Below are 27,811 nucleotides of genomic sequence, written 5' to 3'. Positions count from 1 at the left end.
AGCATGAGAGTCTCATATTCCATGCTAAAATGATAGCTATTTTTATACTTATAATAATTCTAATAATAGTAATTAAATTGTTCAAAATGATAATATTCATTTATATTGAGGCATTGTATTGACTATTCATAGACACATTTACCAAAATAAATTTCATTTTACTTTACCCCCCCTGAGGATATATATTTTCTAATTCAATATGAATCTCATTATGAATAATAATTATCATGATAAATATGCTGATTTTTCTTCTATTTATTTTTAGGGAAGTATCCTAAACTGTTGAACATAAAGAAACTTAAGCAAGTCTGTCTTATTCAAAATTTGCATGCTGCTTTCTTATGAAACTAGATTATAGAGTTGTATGAAATAAATTCATGCAGTTAAGATATTTATGTTTGGAAAACTGGGTGGTCAGTTTAGTATCTCAAAAGAAGATTTTAAATTTAAACCTTAAAAATGAGCTCTTTCAGCCTTATTTATAGACCATCCTTCATGCTTCATAAGTATTCCTTCATTGTAAACTAAGTAATAGTTTTTGTCACAGTGTATATAACTAAAATGGATTTTATATTCTATTATTTCAGAGTTAGTTGCAGTTTCTACTTCCTTACTTCCTTTTTTGAAAAATAGATTAATTTTACAAAAAGTTTTTTCCAGCTTTATTGAAAAATAATCGACATATTATAATTTGTAAATTTAAGAAATGATTTCTTATAACATTGCAAACTTTTAACATTGTGTAAATTTTGTACAATTTGATAAATTGGTATACATCTGTATTGCAATATAATCTACATAAAAATGTTAATACATCTACTATCTCATATAGTTGCCACTGTTTTTATGCATGTATCGTAAGGAATTTTAAGATCTACTCTCTTAGCAACTCTTATGTATATAGTACAGTAGAGATAAACTTCAGAGTTCTTGTGGGTTTTGTTCCAGACCACCTCAATAAAGAGATTATCTCAATAAACTAAGTCAAATTATTATTGTTTTTTTGGTTTCCCAGTGCATATAAAAAAATAAACACTATACTGTACTGTTCAAAAGCATTATGTCTTTAAAGAAAAACAATGTATATACCTTAAGTAAACTAGTTCTGAGTTTTTAGTGGGTCGTAATTACTGATCACAGATCACCATAACAAATACAATAATAATGAAAAAACTTGAAATATTGCAAGAATTACCAACATGTGACAGAGAGACACAAAATGAACAAATGTTGTTAGAAAAATGGAGGCAGCAGACCTTTTTTATACAAGAATCCTATAAAATTTCAACTTGTAAGAATGTGATATATGCAAAGTTTAATAAAGGGAAGCACAATAAAAAAGTATGTATATATTATTAACTATGATCATCATGCTGTACATTAGATCCCCAGAACTTTTTCATATTATAGTTGCAAGTTTGTACCCTTTGACCACCTTACTCCACCCCAGGTTCACCCCTTGTCAACTCAACTCTAAGTTTCTATTAGTTTGCCTTTTCTTCAGATTCTGTATGTAAGGGATATCATAATACATAAATTTAAAAAATATATAAAATCTTTGAAATATTTCACTTAGTATAATACCTTCAAGATCCATCCATGCTGTTGTAAATGGCAGTATTTCTTAATTTTTCATGGTTAAGTAGTAGTATTCCATAGTATATATTTACCATACTTATTTTATTCATTCATCCATTAATGGATACTGAAGCTATTTCCATCTCTTGCTTAGAGTTAATAATTTTATAATGAACATAAGAGTGCAGATATGTCTTCGAATAGTGACTCCGTTTCCTTTAGATATATACCTAGAAGTGGGATTACTGAATCATATGGTAATTTTACTTTTAATAATATGAATCATCTCCATACTGTTTTCCATACAAATTTATATCCCTATCACAGTGCATAAGTTCCCCATTTTCCCCAATATTTACCAAAATTTTTAGTTTTAATTTTTTGGTAGTATATATTCTAATAGGTAGTAATATCTTGCTGTGTTTTCCAGAAGTAAACAACAACAACAACAACATAATGACTTTGCCCTGAGTTTTTACGTTGAGCACTTTTTAATGCTCCTGTTGGTCATTTATACAACTTTTTGAAAGACAAAGTCTATTGAGATCCTTTTGCTATTTTTTAAATTATATATTTTTTTCTATTTGTATCTGTTGGTTATTAACCTCTTTTCAGATATAAGATTTGTAAGTATTTTCTTCCATTCTGTGGATTGTGTTTTTATTCTCTCTCTCTCTGTCTCTCTTTTTCGGCAATGCAGAAACTTTAGTTTGATGTAATACCATTTATTTATTTTTGGTTTTTTACTTGTGTTTTTGGTCTGGTATCCAAAAAACTATTGGCAAGACCAATGTCAAGGAGAATTTTTCCTATGTTTTCCTTTAGGAAATTTAGTTTCATGCATCACAGTTAAGTCTTTAATCTATTTCAAGTTAAGATTTATGAGTGATATAAGGCTCCAGTTTCATACTGTTTTATGTGACTATTCAGTTTTAAATATCATCTATTGAACAGACTATCCTTACCCATTACATATGTTGGCCCCTGTCAAATATTAGGTGACTGCATGAAAGGATTTATTTCTGGACTCTCAATTCTGTTCTACTTGTTTATTGGTCTGTTTTTATGCCAGTATACTTTATTGTTTTGAGCTTGAGGGCTTTGTAGTATAATTTCAAATCAAGAAGTGTAATTTCTCTTCTTCATTCTTTCTCAGAACTGCTTTGATTATTTGTTGTCTTTTATGGTCTCATATAAATTTTAGGATTCTTTACTTACTTCTGTCAAAAAATAATATTGGATTTTTTTAAAAAAGATTTTTTATTTATTTATTTGACAGAGAGAGATGACAAGCAGGCAGAGAGGCAGGCAGAGAGAGAGGAGGAAGCAGGCTCCCTGCTGAGCAGAGAGCCTGATGCAGGGCTTGATCCCAGGACCCTGGGATCATGACCTGAGCCGAAGGCAGCGGCTTAACCCACTGAGCCACCCAGGCGCCCCTAACATTGGATTTTTGATAGGAATTGAACTTAAAGATGGTTTCCGGTAGTATGGACATTTTAACAATGTTAATTCTTACCATTCATAAATATGGGCTATCTTTCCATTTGTGTCTCCTTCAATTTCTTTTCCTTATCAATGTCATAGTTTATGGGGTACAGATCTTTCATCTTCTTAGTTAAAACTTTTCCTAAGTATTTTATTATTTTTGATGCTATTGTGAATTAGATTGTTTTTCATCATTAGAGTGTAAAAATGCTCCTGTCTTGTGCTTACTTTGGCAGCACATATACTAAAATTGGAATGATGCAGAGAAGATTAGCGTGATCACTGAACAAGGATGACATGAAAAACTGGGAAGCATTCCACATTAAAAACAAAACAAAACAAAATTCTTGTCTTTTATATATTGATCTTGTATTTGGCAGCTTTACTAAATTTGTTTATCAAATTTTTTTGTGACGTTTTTAGGATTTTTTTACATGTAAACTCATGTTATCCAAAAAAGGAAAATTTTATTTCTCCTTTTTTTTTTTTTTTGGAGTCTTTTATTTCTTTGTGCTCCTTGTTTCTCTGGCTAGGACATCCAGTACTATGTCAAATGAGAGTAGTGAAAGTGGACACACTTGTCTTGTTTCTGATCTTTAAGGTGAAAACTTTCAAACTTTTTTGATTGAATATGAGATTAGCTCTGGGCTTGCAATATGTGTTTTTTAATTGATTTTTTAAAATTTTTATAAACATATAATGTGTTTTTATCCCTAGGAGTACAGGTCTGTGAATCACCAGGTTTACACATTTCACAGCACTCACCATAGCACATCCCCTCCCCAATGTCCATACCCCCACCATCCTCTCCCAACACACCTCCCCCCAGCAACCCTCAGTCTGTTTTGTGAGATTCAGTGTTTTATGGTTTGTGTCCCTCCCAATCCCATCTTCTTTTATTTTTCTTTTCGTACCCCCCAAACTGCCTATGTTGCATCTCCACTTCATCGTATCAGGGAGATCATATGATAGTTGTCTTTCTCAGATTGGTTTATTTCGCCAAGCATAATACCCTCTAGATCCATCCACGTCATCACAAATAGCAGGATTTCATTTCTTTTGATGGCTGCATAGTATTCCATTGTACATATATACCACATCTTATTTATTGATTCATCTGTGGAAGGACGTTTAGGTTCTTTCCATAGTTTAACTATTGTGGACATTGCTGCTATAAACATTTGGGTGCATGTGCCCCTTCAGAATGCCACGTTTGTATCTTTAGGGTATATACCCAGTAATACAATCACTGGGTCATAGGGTAGTTCAATTTTCAGCTTTTTGAGGAACCTCCACGCTGTTTTCCAGAGTGGTTGCACCAGCTTGCATTCCCACGTACAGTGTAGGAGGGTTCCCCTTTCTCCACATCCTCGCCAGCATCTGCCATTGACTGACTTGTTCATTTTAGCCATTCTGAAAGATGTGAGGTGGTATCTCATTGTGGTTTTGATTTGTATTTCCCTGATGCCGAGTTATGTGGAGCATATTTTCATGTGTCTGTTGGCCATTTGGATTTATTCTTTGCAGAAATGTCTGTTCATGTCTTCTGTCCATTTCTTCATTGGATTATTTGTTCTGAGGGTGCTGAGTTTGATAAGCTCTTTATAGATTTGGGATACTGGCCCTTTATCTGGTATGTCATTTGTAAATATCTTCTCCCATTCTGACAGTTATCTTTTGGCTTTGTTAACTGTTTCCTTTGCTGTGCAAAAGCTTTTTGATCTGATGAAATCCCAATAGTTCATTTTTGCCCTTGCTACCCTTGCCTTTGGCGATGTTCCTAGGAAGAAGTTGCTGCTGCTGAGGTCAAAGAGGTTGCTACCTGTTCTCTCCTCAAGGATTTTGATGGATTCCTTTCTCACATTATGCTTCTTCATCCGTTTCCAGTCTATTTTCATGTATGGTGTAAGGAAATGGTCCAATTTCTTTTTTCTGCATGTGGCTGTTCCATTTTCCCAACACCTTTTGTTGAAGAGGCTGTCTTTTTTCCATTGGACATTCCTTCCTGTTTTGTTGATGATTAGTTGACCATAGAGTTGAGGGTGTATTTCTGGGCTCTCTATTCTGTTCCATTGATCTATGTCTGTTTTTGTGACAGTTCCCTACTATCTTGATGATGACAACTTTGTAATAGAGCTTGAAGTCTGGAATTGTGATGCCAACAACTTTGGCTTTCTTTTTCAATATTCCTCTGGCTACTCGAGGTATTTTCTGGTTCCATATAAATTTTAGGATTATTTGCTCCATTTCTTTGAAAAAAAATGGATGGGATTTTGATAGGGATTGCATTAAGTGTGTAGATTGCTTTAGGTAGCATAGACATTTTCACAATATTTATTCTTCCAATACAGGAGTATGGAACACTTTTCCATTTTTTGTGTCTTCTTCAATTTCTTTCATGAGTGCTTTAGAGTTTTCTGAGTATAGATTCTTTGTCTCTTTGGTTAGGTTTATACCTAGGTATCTTAGGGTTTTGGGTGCAACTGTAAATGGGATTTACTCCTTAATTTCTATTTCTTCTGTCTTATTTATATAAAAAATGCAACCAATTTCTGTGCATTGATTTTATATCCTGACACTTTACAGAATTCCTATACAAGTTAGAGCAGATTTTGAGTGGAGTCCTTTAAGTTTTCCACATACAGTATCATATCATCTGCAAACAGTGATAGTTTGAATTCTCTTTTGCCAATTTGGCTTAATTTCAATGCCTTTAATTTCTTCTTGTTGCCTGATTGCTGAGGCTAGGACTTCTAGTACGATGTTGAATAGCAGTGTCATGATAACGGACATCCCTACTGTGTTCCTGACCTCAGCGGAAAAGTATTCAGTTTTTCTCCATTGAGAATGGTATTTACAGTGGGTTTTTCATAGATGGCTTTGATAATATTGATAATATGTGCCTTCTATCCCTACACTTTGAAGAGTTTTAATCAGGAAGGGATACTGCACTTTGTCAAATGCTTTTTCAGCATCTATGGAGAGTATCAGATGGCTCTTTTTCTTTCTTTTATTAATGTGTTGTATCATATTGATTGATTTGCAGAAGTTGAACCAACCTTGTAGCCCTGGAATAATTCCCACTTGGTCGTGGTGAATAAGCCATTTAATGTACTATTGAATCCGATTGGCTAGTATTTTGGTGAGAATTTTCGCATCTGTGTTCATCAAGGATATTGGTCTGTAGCTCTCTTTTTTGATGTGATCCTTGTCTGGTTTTGGGTTCAAGGTGATGCTGGCCTCAGAAAAAAAGAGTTTGGAAGTTTTCCTTCCATTTCTATTTTTTGGGAACCGTTTCAGGAGAATAGGAATTAATTCTTCTTTAAATGTTTGGTAGAATTCCCCTGGGAAGCCATCTGGCCCGGGGCTTTTGTTTGTTTGGAGATTTTTGATGACTGTTTCAATCTCCGTACTGGTTATGTGTCTGTTCAGGTTTTCTATTTCTTCCTGGTTCAGTTGTGGTAGTTTATATGTCTCTAGGAATGTATCCATTTCTTCCAGATTGTTGAATTTGTTGGCGTAGAGTTGCTCATAGTATGTTCTTATAATTGTTTGTATTTCTTTGATGTTGGTTGTGATCTATCTTCTTTCAATCATGATTTTATTTATTTGAGTCCTTTCTCTTTTCTTTTTGATAAGTCTGGAAAGGGGTTTATCAATCTTATTAATTCTTTCAAAGAACCACCTCCTAGTTTCGTTGATTTGTTCTATTGTTTATTTTTGTTGGTTTTGGTTTTTTTTTTGTTTCTATTTCATTGATTTCTGTCATGATCTTTATTATTCCTCTTCTCCTGCTGGATTTAGGCTTTCTTTGTTGTTCTTTATGCAACCCCTTTAGGAGTAGGGTTATGTTGTGTATTTGAGATCTTTCTTATTTCTTGAGAAAGGCTTGTACAGCTTTATATTTTCCTCTCAGGACTGCCTTTGCTGTATCCCACAGATTTTGAACACTTTTGTTTTCATTATCATTTGTTTCCATGAATTTTTTCAATTCTTCTTTAATTTCCTGGTTGACCAATTCATTTTTTAGAAGGATGCTATTAGTCTCCATGTATTTGTGTTCTTTCCAAATTTCCTCTTGTGATGGAGTCTAGTTTAAGAGCATTGTGGTCTGAGAATATGCAGGGGATGATCCCAATCTTTTGATAATGGTTGAGATCTGATTCATGACCCATATGTGGTCCATTCTGGAGAATGTTCCATGTGCACTAGAGAAGAATGTGTATCTGTTATTTTGGGATGGAATGTGTTGAATATACCTGTGATGTCCATCTTGTCCAGTGTGTCATTTAAGGCCTTTTTCCTTGTTGATCTGTTGCTTGGATGATCTGTCCATTTCAATGAGGAGAGTGTTAAATTCCCCTACTATTATTTTATTTTTGTCGATGTGTTTCTTTGATTTTGTTATTAATTGGTTTATTTAGTTGGCTGCTCCCATGTTAAGGACATAGATATTTAAAATTGTTAGGTCTTCTTGTTGGACAGCCCCTTTGAGTATGATATAGTGTCCTTCCTCATCTCTTATTATAGTCTTTGGCTTAAAATCTAATTGATCTGATATAAGGATTGCCACCCCAGCTTTCTTCTGATGTCCATTAGCATGGTACATTGTTTTCCACCCCCTCTTTTTAAATCTGGGGGTGTCTTCGGGTCTATGATGAGTTTCTTGGGCAGCATATTGACGGGTTTTGCTTTTTATCCATTCTGATACCCTGTGTCTTTTGATTGGTGCCTTTAGGCCATTTACATTCAGGGTAACTATTGAGAGATATGAATTTAGTGGCATTGTATTGCCTATAATGTGACTGTTACTGTATATTGTTTCTGTTCCTTTCTGATCTACTACTTTTAGGCTCTCTCTTTGCTTAGAGGACTCCTTTCAATATTTCCTGGAGAGTTGGTTTGGCGTTTGCAAATTCTTTCAGGTTTTGTTTGTCCTGGTAGCTTTTTAATCTCTCCTTCTATTTTCAATGATAGCCTAGCTGTATATAGTATTCGTGGCTGCATGTTTTACTCACTTAACACTCTGAAGATATCATGCCAGGTCTTTCTGGCCTGCCAGGTCTCTGTGGATAAGTCTGCTGCCAATCAAATGTTTTTACTGTTGTACAATACAGACTTCTTCTCCCAGGATGCTTTCAGGATTTTCTCTTAGTCATTAACAGTTGTAAATTTTACAATCAGGTTACGGGGTGTGGACCTATTTTTATTGATTTTGAGGGTCATTCTTTGTATCTCCTGGATTTTGATGTTTGTTCCCTTTGCCATATTAGGGAAATTCTCTAGAAATTTCTCTCCAATATACCTTCTGCTCCCCTCTCTCTTTCTTCTTCTTCTGGCATCCCAATTATTCTAATGTTTTGTCGTCTTATGGTCTCACTTATCTCTCAAATTCTCTCCTCATGGTCCAGTATTTGTTTGTCTCTCTTTTGCTCAGCTTTTTATTCTCCATCATTTGGTCTTCTGTATCACTAATTCTTTTGCCTCATTTATCCTAGCAGTAAGAACTTCCATTTTTTATTGCACCACATTAATAGCTCTTTTGATTTCAACTTGGTTAGATTTTAGTTCTTTTATTTCTCTAGAAGGGGCTTTTATCTCTCTGGAGAGGGTTTCTCTAATATCTTCCATGCCCTTTTCGAGCCCAGCTAGAACCCTGAGAGTTGTCATTCTGAACTCTAGTTCTGTCATATTATCAATGTCTGTTTTGATTAGGTCCCTAGCCTTTGGTACTGCCTCTTGTTCTTTTTCTTGTGGTGAGTTTTTCTACCTTGTCATTTTGAGCAGATAAGAATATATAAAGAAGCAAATAAAATGCTAAAAGGGTGGCAAAGACCCCAGGAAATTGTGCTTTAACCAAATCGGAAGAGACCCCAAGTTGTGGGAGAACGAAAGGGGATAAAAAAGAAGTTTTAGGGGAAAAAAAGGTTAAAAAAAAAAACAAGGAAAAAAATATTACAAAAGAAAAAAATTATATATATACTAGATTTGTGACTAGAACAGGGTCACTCACGTAATTTTGGGAGTATTTTGGTCTCTTAGAAGCAACTACCTCCAAAGATTTTAAAGGATGAAAAACATATAAGGGTAGGCACAATGACGGGATGGAATAAACCTATAAAAATGAGTAAAAATTTAATTTCTAAAAAAGTTGATAGAGCAAGTTGGTGGGGACAATAAAGAAAAATAAACTGGAGAGAATTTGCTCAGGCTGGACAGTGGAACAATCTTGGAGCTAGATTTAGGGTATATTTTGGTCTATTAGGAGAAGTTATACCTCAAATTATTTAGAAGAAAAAACCCGATGTGTAAAAAAATATATAGTTAGATACAATGGAGGATAAAATATGACTATAATAATGAAGGTTCAAAATAGATTATTATTTTTGTAAGGTATTTTTAAAATAAACTCGTTAAAAAATCATTGATAGACGAATTGGAAAAAGTTAAAAAAAAGTAGCAGAAGAGAAAAGAAAAAATATATAACTGCAAGACTAAAGAATCATTGGGAGAAAGCCATGAATTCCTTGTTTTGCTTTCTCCTCCTCTGGAATTCCACTGTTCTCTTTAGTAAGTGAAGTTGATCTTGGCTGGGTTTCTTGTTGGTCTTCTGGAGAAGGGGCCTTTTGTATTGATTCTCAGGTGTCTTTGCCCGAGATGGATTTATCCTGCCCTTACCTAGGGTAGGGCTAAGTAATCTGCGAGCTTTTGATCCCTGAAGGCTTTCCGTAGAGTTCTGATGATGAAATGATAATGGCGGTCTCACAATCCGGCCCAGAGGAGTGGAGAGCTCAGGGCCCCGCTCCTCAGTGCACCTTCAGAGAAAAGTGCTTAATCACTCCCATAATCCCAGCCTCTGGCCATGCTTGGAGAAAAGTACTCTGTCATTCGCACTTTTAGAAATGTCTTTGGTCATTCTCATCTCCCTGGCGTCTGGCCGTGCTTAGAGAAAAGAGCTCAATTACTCCTTCTCCCTGGCCCTTTGCCATGCTCCAAGCTCACCCTGCCTATGCCTGGTTCAAAGTAACCCTGGGTTGAGAGCTCACTCCTCAGTTTTGTCTCTGTAGCTGGCTTCCCCACTCTAATACCTGTGAGTTCTGTGACACTCAGATACCCCTGGTCCTTCTGTGACCCTGAGGGACCTGGGGCTATGCTGACCCCAGTTGGGCTTCACTCTGGTTTAGCTTCTGGGGTGATATCCTTCAGTGGATCAAACTTAAAATGTCCTGATTTCATGCTCAGTTTCTCCACAGCTTGCCGGGAGCTGCCCCCCCCCCCCCGCGGTCTACCTTCCCGTTCTTTGGGTTCACTTTTCCGCCGGTTCTACCTTTCAGAAAGTGATCAATTTTCTGTTTCTAGAATTGTTGCTCTCCTTCTCTTTGATCTCCCATTGGACTTGTAGGTGTTTGCAATGGTTCGATAAGCTATCTAGCTGATCTCCTGCAACCTGATGTCGTCTCAGCCTGCTACTTCTCCGCCATCTTGAATCCTTCCACGGAATATGTGGTTTTTATTGTGTTGATGTGAATTCTTTCTGTACCCAGTTTGGTGAGTATTTTTATTATGAAAGTGTGTTGAATTTTGTCAAATACCTTTTCTGCATATATTGAATTGATCATATGAGTTTTTATTGATCATTCTATTAATATAATGCATCACATTTACTGATATGTGCTGGTGAATTCAGTTTTGTAGCATTTTGTAGAGAATTTTTACATTTTTTATTTATCAGGGATATGATCCAGTAGTTCTTTTTGTTGCTGATTTGAAAAGTGCCTCGGAGCATTTCAACCACTTCAACTTTTGGGAAGGGTTTTAAAAGTGTTTGTATTATTTCTTCTTAAAATGTTTGGTAGAATTCACTGTGGACATCATCTGATTCTGGACTTTTATTTGTTAGAAGGTTTTTATTACGGATTCAATCTCCTTACCCCTTATTGGTCTGTTCACATTTTTTATGTCCTTATGATTCAGTCTTGATAGGTTGTATGTGCCTAGGAATTTGTCCATTTCCTCTAGGCTTTTGATTTGCTGGCATTTAACTGTCTGTTATCTTTTATATTTCTGTGGTATCTGTTATAATGTGTCCTTTTACATTTCTAATTTTATTGAGTCTTCTCTCTTTTTTCTGATTTAGTCTAGCTGTCTTTTTTTGTATTTATCATTACCAAGTCTAATTTTATTTACCATTTTAAAAAACTTTCTAGTTTTTTAATTCTATATTTAATTTATTTCTGCCCTAATTTTTATGTTTTTCCTTCCTTTTGCTACTTTTAAGTTTACTTTGTTTTTTTTTTGTACTTTTTTTGAGTTGTTATATTAAGTTCTTTATTTGAAATCTTTTTTTATATACATATTTGTAGCTATAAAATTTCCTTCTATAACTGCTTTGCTGCTTCTCATAATTTTTTGGTATATATTTTTTTATTTTCCTCAAGATGTATTTTTATTCCCACTTTGTCTTCTTTTTTTGATTTTTTGTTTGTTTAAAAATGTGTTTGTCTGTGTATTTTTAAATTTTCCAAATTTCCTTCTGTATTGATTTCTACTTTCATATTATTTTGGTTGTAAATATACTCGATATGCTTTCGATATTATTGATTTTGGGGGGACTCTTGTTTTGTGGTTTAAAATGTGATCTATTCTAGACAATTTTCCACGTGTGTTTGAGAAGAATATTTATTATGATACTATTGGATGGAATATCCTGTAAATATGATAGGTTTATTTGACATAGTTCTTGTTTGTTTGTTTGTTTTGTTTTGTTTGTTTGTTTGTTTGAGAGAGAGCAGGGCAGAGAGAATGAGCAAGGGGTAAGGGCAGAGACAGAGGGAGAAGACCCCCTCCTGAGCAGGGAGCCCAATGTGGGATTCTATCTCAGGACCCTGGGATCACGACCTGAGCCAAAGGCAAAGGCTTAACCGATTGAGTCACCCAGGGACCCCTAAATTTTACTTTAGTTAATATATGACCATTTTTTATTTCTACTAATAGACACATCAATTTTATTGCTTTTAATATTAAGATCTTCTCTTTAACATCATTATCATCTATTCATCTTTCCTTTTTCATTTTAAAAGTGTTGTTTACATTTGTGGTGGTAAGTATGCTCCATTGTGGCAGATATTTGTCTTATTCATCCCACCCACAAAAAATTAGTACTCAATAGGTCTTTGTTGATTGAATGAATGAATTAAGTGTTCTGACACTAGCATAGCTGACCAAACCAGAGATCAAGGAGAAAATATAATGATTGTCAAATGGGTGAACCTGAGATAAAAAGACATTTCAGCTTCGTTAGTTTGATATACACTCTGGATAATATTCCAACTTTGCATGGATTTTTGGAAAGCAAACAACTCCTCTCCTAAATAATGTATTGGAGCTCCTGGGTGCCTCAGTGGGTTAAGCCGCTGCCTTCGGCTGAGGTCATGATCTCAGAGTCCTGGGTTCGAGCCCTGCTCAGCGGAGAGCCTGCTTCCCCTATCTCTCTGCCTGCCTCTCCATCTACTTGTGATTTCTCTCTGTCAAATAAATAAATAAAATCTTAAAAAAATAATAAATGTATTAATTGCCTTCCTTATGAGTCCTGACAGCAGTCAGCTTTGTGGGTTTCTGATTCCATTCCAAGAGGTAGAATGTCTGTTTGATTTATGTCATAAGCAACAGTGTCATGAGGAAAGACTTGTAGGATAAAATTTCTTAAAGATGGGAACACAGATGGCTGCCTATGGACTGTGAGGTGGGTGTTAATGAAAATGCATTGAGCAGTCAGGGAAGGGCAGCTCACAACCATAGGAAAGGTGCCTGTGTTTTTGTTTTGTTTTGTTTTGTTTTACAAACAGATACCATTTCCCCTCCCCATGGAAATTTTCAAATTTACTTTTCTCTAACAACCACAAATACTTGGGACATTATGAACACAATATGGGCCTTAAAGGATAAAAATAAACAAAAATTTAAGTAAATGTTAAGTGTTTATCATTATTTCAGCCATGTTTTTCTATGTTTAACTGCTCAATGCAAAGGGTTTTATGAAATTTTCTATAACACCATCTAGATTTTCTACATTGGCTGTCACTCCTGAAAATTCTCAGTTTATAAATGTGCATGCATTGAGGCAGCATATATTTACATTATAGTAAATATTCACTGGTTATTTACCTGGTTTATTACTGTATTTTGATCCTTTCTAATTGTTCACTTTCTTCCATGTTTCCCCCTTATTTCTACAAATGTCAATCCATCACATGTTATGTAAAGTCAAACAAAGAGGAACAGCTGTTAGTAGAAAGGATTAATAGGTGATTTGATGTTACTCTGTGAGATATTAAGTAATAGTCAAGGTATTTCCATATCATCATTTTAATATATTTCAGTAATACAACATAGTTTTTATGCTTTAATTAAAATATCCTTAATTAAAATATCCCTGTGAGATATTAAGTAATAGGCAAGGTATTTCCATATCACCATTTAAATATATTTCAGTAATACAACATAGTTTTTATGCTTTAATTAAACCTTCATTAAGTCTTTATATATATATATATTTCCAAACTCACAAGTCCGCCCTTCATGTCCCATTCAAAACCCACTCATTTTATGGAATAACTGTTTTATATTCCTAGTACAATCTTCATTTAACTTATTGCTCTGGTGTGCTCCGTTGGCAGCACATATATTAACTTATTGTTCTGGGTATACAAAAGGATAGGAATAGAATATTTTGTAATATGATATTTTGTCCTGTCTGCACTACAGAGTCGGTGTAAGCATTCTTAGATCAGAGACCTAGGAGGAGGTCCAAATTGAAGAAAAACAAACAAAAAAAAGAAAATGTTCTCAGCCCTTTCTTGTAGTTTCATTTGCAGGAACCACAAAAGCAAAGATATTAAAAAATTTTTTTCTTTTATTTTAAAATTAAGTTTAAAATTTTTATTGGATTATGCTCCCTTAAACTCATCTGATACCATGAATAGAAAACCCAAGCAATCCACCAAACATTCTTTTATGATGTTGCCTTTAAACATGTTGCCTTAAAATTTTTACAGTGTAGTCTCATCTGTAGAGTACATGAGCCTTGATTCAAAAGTGTCATCAAAGACTGTGGTGACACTTGTCTTGCCACCCGCCCGCTGTTCCTGCCATGGCAGGCTCTCCTGCTTCACGACCGTTTCCCGACAAGCAAGGCCAAGGGCTCCTTCTCTCCTCCCCGGGCGGTGTGCTGTGCCTTCCCCAGATATGCTACTGGGGAGTGCAGTCACAGACGTGTCCCTTTCCTTAAGGCTCTTTCCACGGGCTTAACCACACTTCTCTCCCAGGCAGAGGGAATGACCGGGCTAAGAGGATTTTGCTCCATACGGGTTTCTCCCACCATGCTTCGGAGACTATGTTCAGGCAAGCAGCATCAGCATCCCACAGAACCAACACTGATTTCCCAGCGAATGCTGTGCTTTCCCAGAGGGGATGCAGGATCAAAGAGGCTTTTGCTCTATGTGGGTTTCTCCCACTGTGCTGTGAATACAAGGTTAAGGCAAGCAGCAACAGCAGCCCGCAGAACCGACTCTGATTTCGCAGAGCCTGCTATGCACGCGCAGAGGCTTTGGGCTTGGCGCGAACTGCACTTTGCCGCTCCTTTCTCAGGAAGACTTTGGGCGTTCGCTCTATCGCATCAGGGAAGAAGAGCTGCGGGAGAGCTGGTGCCTCTTGGGCCTTGCTTTCGTGGGCTCTATGTTCGCGCCCTGGGTTCAACCTGCCAGGCCGAACTAAGCAGACACAGCCACAACCTGCAGCAGCGTGCGTGGCCTAGGATGGCACTCTATGCACACTACCATCTCCCGGTATAGGCAACGCTTGGCCTTTTGCTCTGGTGCTCAGGCGGACTCGGGGACTAGGCCAGTGCCTTCCCCACAGGAGAGGAGAGGGGACAGGATCCCTGCACACCGCCAGTGCACTGGGATGGGGAGCTGTGGGGGACTTACCTCACTCTTTCCCCGGACACCCCGTGCCTCCACGAACGCTTCCACTTCCTTAAGGAAGACGACATCTGACTGCCCGTTCTTTCAGGGAGCTACTTCTGCGAGTTCAGGTACGCGGCTGGCGTCAAGCACATGTCTGCACCAGGGACAGGTGGCCAAGGAGCTGTTTTCCCCTTGGGCTCAGGGGCCCAGGACAGGCATGCCTTCTGCCCAGACTTCTGCCTCACAGTGGAGCACGAACCCCTGCCCTAGTCGTCCCCTCGTATCTCCTTAACAGCCAGGCATACCTCTCTCTGCACAGGGAGCGGGTGACACTTGTCTTGTAACTGCCCACTTTTCCTGACAGGACCGGCTCTCCTACTTGGAGACCGTTTCCGAAAACAAGGCCTACGGCTCCTACTCTTCTCCCGGTGAAGCGTGCTGCACCTCCCCAGTCATGCTCCTGGGAAGCGTAGTGACAGTCGTGTCCCTTTCCTTAAGGCTCTTTCCACAGGCGTAACCACGCTTCTGTCTCAGGCAGAGGTTATCCCCGGGCAAAGAAGATTTTGCTACATGCGGGTGTATTACACCGTGCTGTGGAGACTAGCTCAGGTAAGCAGCAGAAGCATCCCACAGAACCGACTCTGATTTCCCAAAGAATGCGGTGCTTTCCCAGAGGGGATGACTGGGCAAAGAGGCTTTCGCTGTATGGGGGCTTCTCCCACCGTGCTGGGAATACTAGGCTAAGGCAAGCAGCAAGAGCAGCCCACAGAACCGACTCTGATTTCCCAACGACTGCTATGCTTTCACAGTAGTATTCAGCTTGGCGCAAACCGCACTTCGCTGCTGCTTCCACAGCAAGGCTTTTGGCGTTCGCTCTGTCACGTCAGGGAAGAAGAGCTGCAGAAGAGCTGGTGCCTCTTGGGCCTTGCTTTCCCGGGCTCTATGTTCACGCCCTGGGTTCACCCTGCCAGGCTGAACTAAGCAGACACAGCCACAACCCTGCAGTATCATGCGTGGCCTAGGATGGCACTCTATGCACACTACCCTTCTCTGGCGCTCAGGCGGACTCGGGGACTACGCCAGTGCCTTCCCCACAGGAGAAGAGAGGCGACAGAATCTCTGCACACCGCCCGTGCACTGGGATGGAGAGCAGTGAGGGACTGTCCCCACACCTTCCCCGGACACCCTGTACATCCGCGAACGCTTTCACATCCATGAGGGTTTATTACAACGTGCTGTGGAGAATGCTGTGCTTTTCGCAGCACGGTGGGAGAAACCCGCATAGAGCGAAAGCATCTTTGCCCAGTCATCCCCTCTGGGAAAGCACCGCATTCTTTGGGAAATCAGAGTCGGGTATGTGGTAGGCTGCTACTCCTTGCCTGAGCTGGTCTCGACAGCACGGTGTAATAAACCCGCATGGAGCGAAATCCTCTTTGCCCCGGCATCCCCTCTGCCTGAGAGAGAAGCGTGGTTGCGTCTTTAGAAAGAGCCTTAAGGAAAGGGACACGTCTGTCACTGCGCTCCCCAGGAGCATGTCTGGGGAAGGTGCAGAAGGCTATACCGGGACAAGAGAAGGAGCCGTTGGTGATATTGTCCGGAAACGGTCGAGAAGCAGGAGAGCCGGACCTGTGAGGAACAGCGTGTCGGTGGAAAGACAAGTTTCACTCGCTACCTGTGCGGAGAGATGTGAGCCTGGCTGCTAAGGTGACATGAGAGGACGACTAGGGCAGGAGCGCGTGCTCCACTCTGAAGAAGGAGTCTCCGCAGAAGGGAGGCCTGCCCTGGGCCCCTGGGCCCAAGGGGACAGCAGCTCCTTGGCCACCTGTCCCTGGTGCAGACATGTGCTTGCCACCAGGCGCCTATGCTGAACTCGCAGTTGTAGCTCCCTGAAAGAAAGGACCATCAGAAGCCGTTCTCTCCATGATGTGGAAGCTTTCGTATGGCACGTGTTGTCCGGAGGAGTGAGGACAGTCCACCACTGCTCCCCATCCCAGGGCACGGCGGTCTGTAGGGATCCTGTCGCCTCTCCTCTCCTGTGAGGAAGGCACTGGACTAGTCCCCCAGTCCGCCTGAGCACCAGAGCAAATTGCCAAACCTCGCCTACGCCAGGAGATGGTAGTGGGCATACCGTGCCATGCTAGGACACGCACGCTGCTGCATGGTTGTGCCTCTGTTTGCTTAATTCGGCTTGGCAGTTTGAACCGACGACGACAAAATGGAGCCCTGGAAAGCAAAGCCAAAGAGGAATTAGCTCTCCGGCAGCACTTCTTCCCTGACGCGACAGAGGGAAAACCCAAAGCCTAGCTGAGGAAGCGGCGGCGAATTGCTGTTGGCTCCAAGCCTAAAGCCTCTCGAAAGCACAGCATTTGCTGAGAAATCAGAGTCAGTTCTGCTGGCTGCTGTTGCTGCTTGCCTTAGCCTAGTATTCGCAGCACGGTAGGAGAAACCCTCGTAGAGCGAAAGCCTCTTTGCCCGGGCATCCCCTCTGGGAAAGCACAGCATTCTTTGGGAAATCAGAGTCGGGGCTATGGGATGCGGCTGCTGCTTGCCTGAGCTAGTCTCCACAGCACGATGTAATAAACCCGCATGGAGCGAAATCCTCATTGCCCCGTCATTCACTTTGCCTGAGAGACACTTTGGCTGCGAAGGAGACACGAGGGAACGAGAAGGGCAGGGGCGCGTGCTCCACTCTGAAGGAGTCTGGGCAGAAGACATGCCTGTCCTGGGCTCCTGGGCCAAAGGGGACAGCAGCTCTTTGGCCACCTGACGATAGGGCAGACGTGGGCTTGCCACCAGGCGCCCAGCCCTGAACTCGCAGAAACAGCTCCTGGAGGAACGGGCAGTCAGATGCCATCTTCCTCCAGGATGTAGCAGCATTGGCGGAGGCAGCGAGTGTCCCGGGGAAGGAGGGACAGTTACCCATTACTCCCCATTCCAGGGCGCGGCGGTGTGCAGTGATCGTGTCGCATCTCCTCTCGGCTGGAAAGGCACTGGCCTAGTCCCTGTCCACCTGAACACCACAGCAAAAGGGCTGGTCTTGCCTACGGCGGGAGATGAAATTGTGAGCAGAGTGCCATCCTAGGCCACACACGCTGCTGCAGGGTCGAGGCTGTGTCTGCTTATTTCGGCTAGGCAGGGTGAACCCAGGACTAGAACATGGAGCCCAGAAAAGCAAGGCCCAAGAGGCATCAGCTCTGCCCCAGCTCTTTATCCCTGACTCGACAGAGCGAACGACCAAAGCCTTGCTGAGGAAGCCGCAGAGAAGTACCATTCTCGCCAAGCTGAAAACCTCTGCGATAGCATAGCAGTCACTGGGAAATCAGAGTCGGTTCTGTGGGCTGCTCTTGCTGGGTGCCTTAGCCTAGTCTTGGCAGCAAGGTGGGATAAACCCGCATACAGCGAAAGCCTCTTTGCCCGGGCATCCCCTCTGGGAAAGCACAGGATTCTTTGGGAAATCAGAATCGGGTCTGTGGGATGCGGCTATTCCTTGCCTAAGCGTGTCTCCACAGCTCAGTGTAATATACCCGCATGGAGCGAAATCGGCTTTGCCCGGGCATCCCCTCTGCCTGAGGGAGATGCTTGGTTGCGCCTGTGGGAAGAGCCTTAAGGAAAGGGACTCGTCTGTCACTGCGCTCCCCAGCAGCATGTCTAGGGAAGGTGCAGCACGCTGCCCCGGAGAAGAGAAGGAGTCGTTGGCCCTGTTTTCAGAAACAGTCTCCAAGCAGGAGAGCCGGTCCTGTCAGGAACAGCGGGCGGTGGCAAGACAAGTGTCTCCCGCGCCCTGCGCGGAGAGACGGAAGCCTGGCTGGTCGGTGGTAAGACAAGTGTCACCCTCTCTCTGTGTGGAGAGACGGAAACATGGCTGAGAAGGAGACCCGAGGGGACGACTAGGGCAGGGGCGCGTGCTCCACTGTGAGGAAGGAGTCTGGGCAGAAGGCATGCCTGTCCTGGGCCCCTGAGCCCAAGGGGAAAGCAGCTCCTTGGCCACATGTCCCTGGTTCAGACATGTGCTTGCCACCAGGACCATAACCTGAACACACAGAAGTAGCTCCCTAAAGGAACGGGTCGTCAGATAAGATCTTCCTCCAGGATGTGGAAGCATTCGCGGTGGCCGGGCTGGCTGGGGAAGGAGTGAGATAAGTCCCCCACAGCTCTCCATCCCAGTGCACAGGCAGTGTGCAGGGATCCTGTCGCCTCTCCTCTCCTGTGGGGAAGGCACTGGCCTAGTCCCCTAGTCCGCCTGAGCACCAGAGCAAAAGGCCAAGTGTTGCCTATACCGGGAGATGGTAGTGTGCATAGAGTGCCATCCTAGGCCACGCATGCTGCTGCAGGTTGTGGCTATGTCTGCTTAGTTCGGCCTGGCAGGTTGAACCCAGGGCGCCAACATAGAGCCAATGAAAGCAAGGCCCAAGAGGCACCAGCTCTCCCCCAGATTTTCTTCCCTGATGCGAAAGAGCGAACACCCAAAGCCTTCCTGAGGAAGCAGCGGCGAAGTGCGGTTCGCGCCAAGCCCAAAGCCTCTGCGTGCGCAAGGCAGTCTCTCTGAAATCAGAGTCGGTTCTGCGGGCTGCTGTTGCTGCTTGCCTTAACCTAGTGTTCACAGCACAGTGGGAGAAACCCGAATAGAGCAAATGCCTCTTTGTTCCTGCATCCCCTCTGCGAAAGCACAGCATTCACTGGGAAATCAGTGTCGGTTCTGGGGGATGCTGATGCTGCTTGCCTGAACATAGTCTCTGGAGCATCGTGGGAGAAACCTGTATGGAGCGAAATCATCTTAGCCCGGGCATCCCCTCTGCCTGGGAGTGAAGCGTGGTTAAACCCGTGGAAAGAGCCTTAAGGAAAGGGACACGTCTGTGACTGCACTCCCCACTAGCATGTCTGGGGAAGGCACAGCACGCCGCCCCGGGAGAAGAGAAGGAGCCATTGGCTTTGCAGTCGGGAAACAGTTGTGAAGCAGGAGAGCCTGGCATGGCAGGAATAGCGGGCGGATGGCAAGGCAAGTGTCACCACAGTCCTTGATGACACTTTTGAGTCAAGGCTCATCTACTCTACAGATGAGACTACTCTGTAAACTTTGTAAAGGCAACATGTTTAAAGGCAACATCATGAAAGAATGTTTGGTGGATTGCTTTGGTTTTCTATTCATGGTATCAGATGAGTTTAAGGGAGCATAATCCAATAAAAAATTTAAACTTAATTTTAAAAAATAAGAAAAAAACACATTTTAATATCTTTGCTTTTGTGGTTCCTGCAAATGAAACTGCAAGAAATGGCTGAGAACATTTTCTTTTTTTCTGTTTGTTTTTCTTAAATTTGGACCTCCTCCTTAGGTCTCTGAACTAAGAATGCTTACACAGACATACCCAGAGCAATAACTTAATATATGTGCTGACAAAGGAGCACACCAGAGCAATAAGTTAAATGAAGATTGTGTGGGGAAGACAAAACAATTATTCCATAAATTGAGTGGGTTTTGAATGGGACATGAAGGGCTGATTTGTGAGTTAGGAAAAAATATATATATATAAAGACTTAATGAAGGTTTAATTAAAGCATAACAACTATGCTGTATTACTGAAATATATTAAAATGATGATATGGAAATACCTTGACTATTACTTAATATCTCACAGAGTAACATCAAATCACCTATTAATCCTTTCTACTAACAGCTGTTCTTCTGTTTCACTTTACATAACATGTGGTGGATTGACATTTGTAGAAATAAGGGGGAAACATGGAAGAAAGTGAACAATTAGAAAGGATCAAAATACAGTAATAAAACAGGTAAATAACCAGTGAATATTTACTATAATGTAAATATATGCTGCCTCAATGCATGCACATTTATAAACTGAGAATTTTCAGGAGTGACAGCCAATGTAGAAAATCTAGATGGTGTTATAAAAAATTCCATAAAACCCTTTGCATTAGTTTAACAGCTTGGTATAATATTTAGAAACCAGACTGTGTAATTTCTTTGAGAAGTTAAACATAGAAAAACATGGCTGAAATAATGATAAACACTTAACATTTACTTAAATTTTTGTTTATTTTTATCCTTTAAGGCCCATATTGTGTTCATAATGTCCCAAGTATTTGTGGTTGTTAGAGAAAAGTAAATTTGAAAATTTCCATGGGGAGGGGAAATGGTATCTGTTTGTAAAACAAAACAAAACAAAACAAAGACACAGGGCACCTTTCCTATGGTTGTGAGCTGCCCTTCCCTTACTGCTCAATGCATTTTCATTAACACCCACCTCACAGTCCATAGGCAGCCATATGTGTTCCCATCTTTAAGAAATTTTATCCTACAAGTCTTTCCTCATGACACTGTTGCCTATGACATAAATCAAACAGACATTCAACCTCTTGGAATGGAATCAGAAACCCACAAAGCTGACTGCTGTCAGGACTCATAAGGAAGGCAATTAATACATTTATTATTTAGGAGAGGAGTTGTTTGCTTTCCAAAAATCCATGCAGAGTTGGAATGTTATCTGGAGTGTATATCAAACTAACGAAGCTAAAATGTCTTTTTATCTCAGGTTCACCCATTTGACAATCATTATATTTTCTCCTTGATCTCTGGTTTGGTCAGCTATGCTAGTGTCAGAACACTTAATTCATTCAGTCAATCAACAAAGACCTATTGAGTACTAATTTTTTGTGGGTGGGATGAATAAGACAAATATCTGCCACAATGGAGCATATGATCTATAGTTTAAAATTCATATTTGAATTACTTACATACCACCACATACATGAATTACATACTTACCACCACAAATGTAAACAACACTTTTAAAATTGAAAAAGAATTAGATGATAATGATGTTAAGGAGAAGACCTTAATATTAAAAGCAATAAAATTGATGTGTCTATTAGTAGAAATAAAAAATGGTCATATATTAACTAAAGTAAAATTTAGGGGTCCCTGGGTGACTCAATCGGTTAAGCAGCTGCCTTTGGCTCAGGTCGTGATCCCAGGGTCCTGGGATTAAGACCTGCATCGGGCTCACTGCTGGGTAATAAGCCTGCCTCTAGATCTTCCTCTGCCTGCCACTCTGCCAACTTGAGCTCTCTCTCTCTCTGTCAAATAAACAAAATCTTTAAAAATAGATAAATATAAAGTAACACTTACTGAAGATTTGGGGACGCTGATGTAATCAAGATGACAACATGGATGCATGGATGGTTCCTTATTTATTGCTAAAGGTAAATGTATAGTCAAAACCAGATTCTCCAATACTTTAATGGTGATATAGAAATCATTTACTAATCTAGTTTAAAAGTTAAAAAACAAGCTTATTAAAAATAACTATAACTGCAATCATTTGTTATTAAAAGTACAATATAAAAATGATCAAAATGTAAAAACATCAATAACCTCTTGTTATAGAAGTATAAATTTTCTGTACACTATTGAAGTTCAGTTGCTTTCAACATATAATGGAATGTTATAACTAACATATTTTATATAAACTTAATGGTAAATATAAAAAAATATGTAGTAGATACACAAAAGATTTTGATAAAGAAGTTAAAACGTACTGCCACAAAAAGTCATCAGATTACAAAGAGAACAATACAGGAAATAAAAAGCAGAGCATCTACAAAAGAGCAAACAATTAACATAGAAACAAAACAGATAAGCACTGGGGAAAGAAAAAAATTTTTAAAAAGGGAGGGGAAGACAAGCCATAATACACTTAACTATAAGTAACAAACTGATTGTTTCTGGAGGGGAGATGGGCAGGAGAATGGGCTAAGTCAGTAAAAATTATTAAGAGGTCACTTGTGATGAGCATTGAATGTTATATGTAAATGACAAATTACTAAATTCTAATCCTGAAACTAATATTACACTATATATTAACTAAAATTTAAATAAATCAGGAAATATAAAAAGAATCAAAGGCAATAGTTAGGTCTTTACCTATCAATAATTACTTTAACTGTAAGTGAATGGAATCATCCAGTTGGAAATCATAGAAAGGCTAGAATAGATTTAAAAAACAAACAAAAAACACAAGATCCAACAATATGTTGCGTATAAAAAATGCCTTTAGCTTTAAGGACACACATGGGCAGAGAGTAAACGGATGGAAAAAGATATTCCAAGCTAATGATAACAAAAGAAAACAAGGGTAGCAATAACTATAACAGACAAAATAGGGTTTATATAAGCTAAAAATCACCACAGTCATTATACAATAAGAAAAGTGTCATCAATTCATCCATACAGTAACTGTAAATATCATGTACCTAATATTGAGCCCCATAAATATATAAAACAAATACTAACAAAACAAAAAGGAGAAATAAATAGCAATACAATAGTATCTGGGGACAATAATACCCCACTCTTACATATGGATAGATCATCCAAACAGAAAATCAATAAGAAAATAGTGAATTTAAACACTGCCTGGACAGCTGGGTGGCTCAGTCAGTTAAGCCTTTGCCTTTGGCTCAGGTTGTGATCCCAGGGTCCTGAGATAGAGTCCCACATTGGGCTCCCTGCTCAGGAGGGTATCTTCTCCCTCTGTCTCTGCCCTTACCCCTTGCTCATTCTCTCCACCCTGCTCTCTCTCAAACAACCAAACAAACAAACAAAACAAAACAAACAAACAAATAAGAACTATGTCAAATGAAACTAATATATTTACAGGATATTCCATCCAATAGTATCATAATAAATATTCTTCTCAAACACACGTGGAAAATTGTCTAGGATAGATCACATTTTAAACCACAAAACAAGAGTCCCCCCAAAATCAATAATATCGAAAGCATATCGAGTATATTTCCAGCCAAAATAATATGAAGCTAGAAATCAATACCGAAGGAAATTTGGAAAATTTAAAAATACACAGACATACACATTTTTAAACAAACAAAAAATCAAAAAAAAGAAGACAAAGTGGGAATAAAAATACATCTTGAGGAAAATAAAAAAATATATACCAAAAAATTATGAGAAGCAGCAAAGCAGTTATAAAAGGAAATTTTATAGCTATAAATGTATTAAAAAAACATTTCAAATAAAGAACCATATAACAGCTCAAAAAAGTACAGAAAGAAAAAAGTAAACTTAAAAGTAGCAAAAGCAATTAAAAAAATAAAAATTAGGGCAGAAATAAATGAAATATAGAATTAAGAAATTAGAAAGTTTTTTAAAATGGTAAATAAAATTAGACTTGGTAATGATAAATAAAAAAAGACAGCTAGACTAAATCAGAAAAAAGAGAGAAGACTCAATAAAATTAGAAATGTAAAAGGACACATTATAACAGATACCACAGAAATATAAAAGATAACAGACAGTTAAATGCCAGCAAATCAAAAGCCTAGAGGAAATGGACAAATTCCTAGGCACATACAACCTATCAAGACTGAATCATAAGGACATAAAAAATGTGAACAGACCAATTAGGAATAAGGAGATTGAATTCGTAATATAAACCTTCTAACAAATAAAAGTCCAGAATCAGATGATGTCCACAGTGAATTCTACCAAACATTTTAAGAAGAAATAATACAAACACTTGTAAAACCCTTCCCAAAAGTTGAAGTGGTTGAAATACTCCGAGGCACTTTTCAAATCAGCAACAAAAAGAACTACTGGATCATATCCCTGATAAATAAAAAATGTAAAAATTCTCTACAAAATGCTACAAAACTGAATTCACCAGCACCTATCAGTAAATGTGATGCATTATATTAATAGAATGATCAATGATATCTCATATGATCAATTCCATATATGCAGAAAAGGCATTTGGCAAAATTCAACACCCTTTCATAATAAAAATACTCAACAAACTGGGTACAGAAAGAATACACATCAACACAATGAAAACCACATATTCCGTGGAAGGATTCAAATTGGCCGAGAAGTAGCAGGCTGAGACGACATCAGGTAGCAGGAGATCAGTAGATAGCTTATCTAACCATTGCAAAAACCTACAAGTCCAATGGGAGATCAAAGAGAAGGAGAGCAACAATTCTAGAAAGAGAAAATTGATCACTTTCTGAAAGGTAGAACCGGCGGAAAAGAGAACCCAAAGAAAGGGAAGGTAGACTGCGGGGGGAGGGACCAGCTCCCGGCAAGCTGTGGAGCAATGGAGCACAAAATCAGGACTTTTTAAATTTGATCCACTGAGGGATATCACCCCAGAGGCTAAATCAGAGTGAAGCCCAAGTGGGGTCAGCATAGCCCCAGGTCCCTCAGGGTCACAGAAGGACCAGGGGTATCTGAATGTCACAGAATTCACAGGTATTAGAGTGGGGAAGCTGGCTACAGAGACAAAGCTGAGGAGTGAGCTCTCAACCCAGGGTTACTTTGAACCAGGAATAGGCAGGGTGAGCTTGGAGCATGGCCAAGGGCCAGGGAGACAGGAGTAATTGAGCTCTTTTCTCTAAGCACGGCCAGAGGCCAGGGAGATGAGAATGACCAAGGACATTTCTCCAAGTGCGAATGACAGAGTGCTTTTCTCCAAGCATGGCCAGAGGCCGGGAAGATGGGAGTGATTAAGCACTTTTCTTTGAGGGTGCATTGAGGAGCGGGGCCCTGAGTTCTCCACTCCTCTGGGCCGGATTGTGAGACCGCCATTATCATTCCATCATCGAGAACTCTACGGAAAGCCTTCAGGGAACAAAAGTTCACGGATTACTTAGCCCTACCCTAGGTAAGGGCAGGATAAATCCATTCGGGCAAAGACACTTGAGAATCAATACAAAAGGCTCCTTCCCCAGAAGACCAACAAGAAACCCAGCCAAGATCAACTTCACTTACTAAAGAGAACAGTGGAATTCCAGAGGAGGAGAAAGCAAAACAAGGAATTCATGGCTTTCTCCCAATGATTCTTTAGTCTTGCAGTTATATATTTTTTCTTTTTTCTTCTGCTACTTTTTTTTAACTTTTATCAATTCGTCTTTCAATGATTTTTTAACGAGATTATCTTTTAAATAGCTTACAAAAAATAATCTATTTTGAACCTTCATTACTATAGTCATATTTTATCCTCCATTGTATCTAACTATATATTTTTTTACACATAGGGTTTTTTTTCTTCTAAATAATTTGGGGTATAACTTCTCCTAATAGACCAAAATATACCCTAAATCTAGCTCCAAGATTGTTCTAGTGTCCAGACTGAGCAAATTTTCTCCAGTTTATTTTTCTTTATAGTCCCAACCAACTTGCTCTATCAACTTATTTTTTAGAAATTAATTTTTTTAACTCATTTTTATAGGTTCATTCCATCCCATCATTGTGCCTACCCTTATATGTTTTTCATCCTTTAAAATCCTGGGAGGTAGTTTCTTCTAAGAGACCAAAATACTCCTAAAATTAAGTGAGTGACCCTAGTCTAGTCACAAGTCTAGTATATATATAATTTTTTTTCCTTTGGTAATATTCTTTCCTTGTTTTCTTTTTTTTTAACCTTTTTTCCCCTAGAACTTCTTTTTTATCCCCTTTCGTTCTCCCACAACTTGGGGTCTCTTCCGATTTGGTTAAAGCACAATTTCCTGGGGTCTTTGCCACCCTTTTAGCATTTTATTTGCTCCTTTATATATTCTTATTTGCTCAAAATGACAAGGTGGTAAAACTCATCACAAGAAAAAGAACAAGAGGCAGTACCAAAGGCTAGGGAACTAATCAAAACAGACATTGGTAATATGACAGAACTAGAGTTCAGAATGACAACTCTCAGGGTTCTAGCTGGGCTCGAAAAAGGCATGGAAGATATTAGAGAAACCCTCTCCAGAGAGATAAAAGCCCTTTCAGGAGAAATAAAAGAACTAAAATCTAACCAAGTTGAAATCAAAAGAGCTATTAATGAGGTGCAATAAAAAATGGAAGTTCTTACTGCTAGGATAAATGAGGCAAAAGAATTAGTGATACAGAAGACCAAATGATGGAGAATAAAAAGCTGAGCAAAAGAGAGACAAACAAATACTGGACCATGAGGAGAGAATTTGAGAGATAAGTGAGACCATAAGACGACAAAACATTAGAATAATTGGGATGCCAGAAGAAGAAGAAAGAGAGAGGGGAGCAGAAGGTATATTGGAGAGAATTTTTGTAGAGAATTTCCCTAATATGGCAAAGGGAACAAACATCAAAATCCAGGAGATGCAAAGAATGACCCTCAAAATCAATAAAAATAGGTCCACACCCCGTAACCTGATAGTAAAATTTACAACTGTCAACGACAAAGAGAAAATCCTGAAAGCAGCCTGGGAGAAGAAGTCTGTATTGTACAACAGTAAAAACATTTGATTGGCAGCAGACTTATCCACAGAGACCTGGCAGGCCAGAAAGACCTTGCAAGATAACTTCAGAGTGTTAAGTGAGTAAAACATGCAGCCAAGAATACTATATACAGCTAGGCTATCATTGAAAATAGAAGGAAAGATTAAAAAGCTACCAGGACAAACAAAAGCTGAAAGAATTTGCAAACACCATACCAACTCTAAAGGAAATATTGAAAGGAGTCCTCTAAGCAAAGAGAGAGCCTAAAAGTAGTAGATCAGAAAGGAACAGAAACAATATACAGTAACAGTCATATTATAGGCAATACAATGCCACTAAATTCATATCTCTCAATAGTTACCCTGAATGTAAATGGCCTAAAGGCACCAATCAAAAGACACAGGGTATCAGAATGGATAAAAAGCAAAACCCGTCAATATGCTGCCCAAGAAACTCATCATAGACCCGAAGACACCCCCAGATTTAAAGAGAGGGGGTAGAAAACAATGTACCATGCTAA

The 27,811-nt window shown here is 39.5% G+C and overlaps 1 non-coding gene across 1 annotated transcript; it reads left to right on the top strand.

The window, feature by feature from the left end:
* Positions 1 to 3,283: 3,283 nt before the first annotated feature.
* Positions 3,284 to 3,390, top strand: LOC131822310 (U6 spliceosomal RNA). The gene has a single exon (XR_009350188.1). It is a non-coding gene; the product is annotated as a U6 spliceosomal RNA (small nuclear RNA).
* Positions 3,391 to 27,811: the final 24,421 nt, after the last annotated feature.

Source organism: Mustela lutreola, chromosome X (genome assembly GCF_030435805.1).
Source record: "Mustela lutreola isolate mMusLut2 chromosome X, mMusLut2.pri, whole genome shotgun sequence".
Lineage (NCBI taxonomy): Eukaryota > Metazoa > Chordata > Mammalia > Carnivora > Mustelidae > Mustela > Mustela lutreola.
The sequence above is the reverse complement of the archived record's forward strand: the minus strand, read 5'-3'. Positions and strand labels throughout refer to the sequence as shown.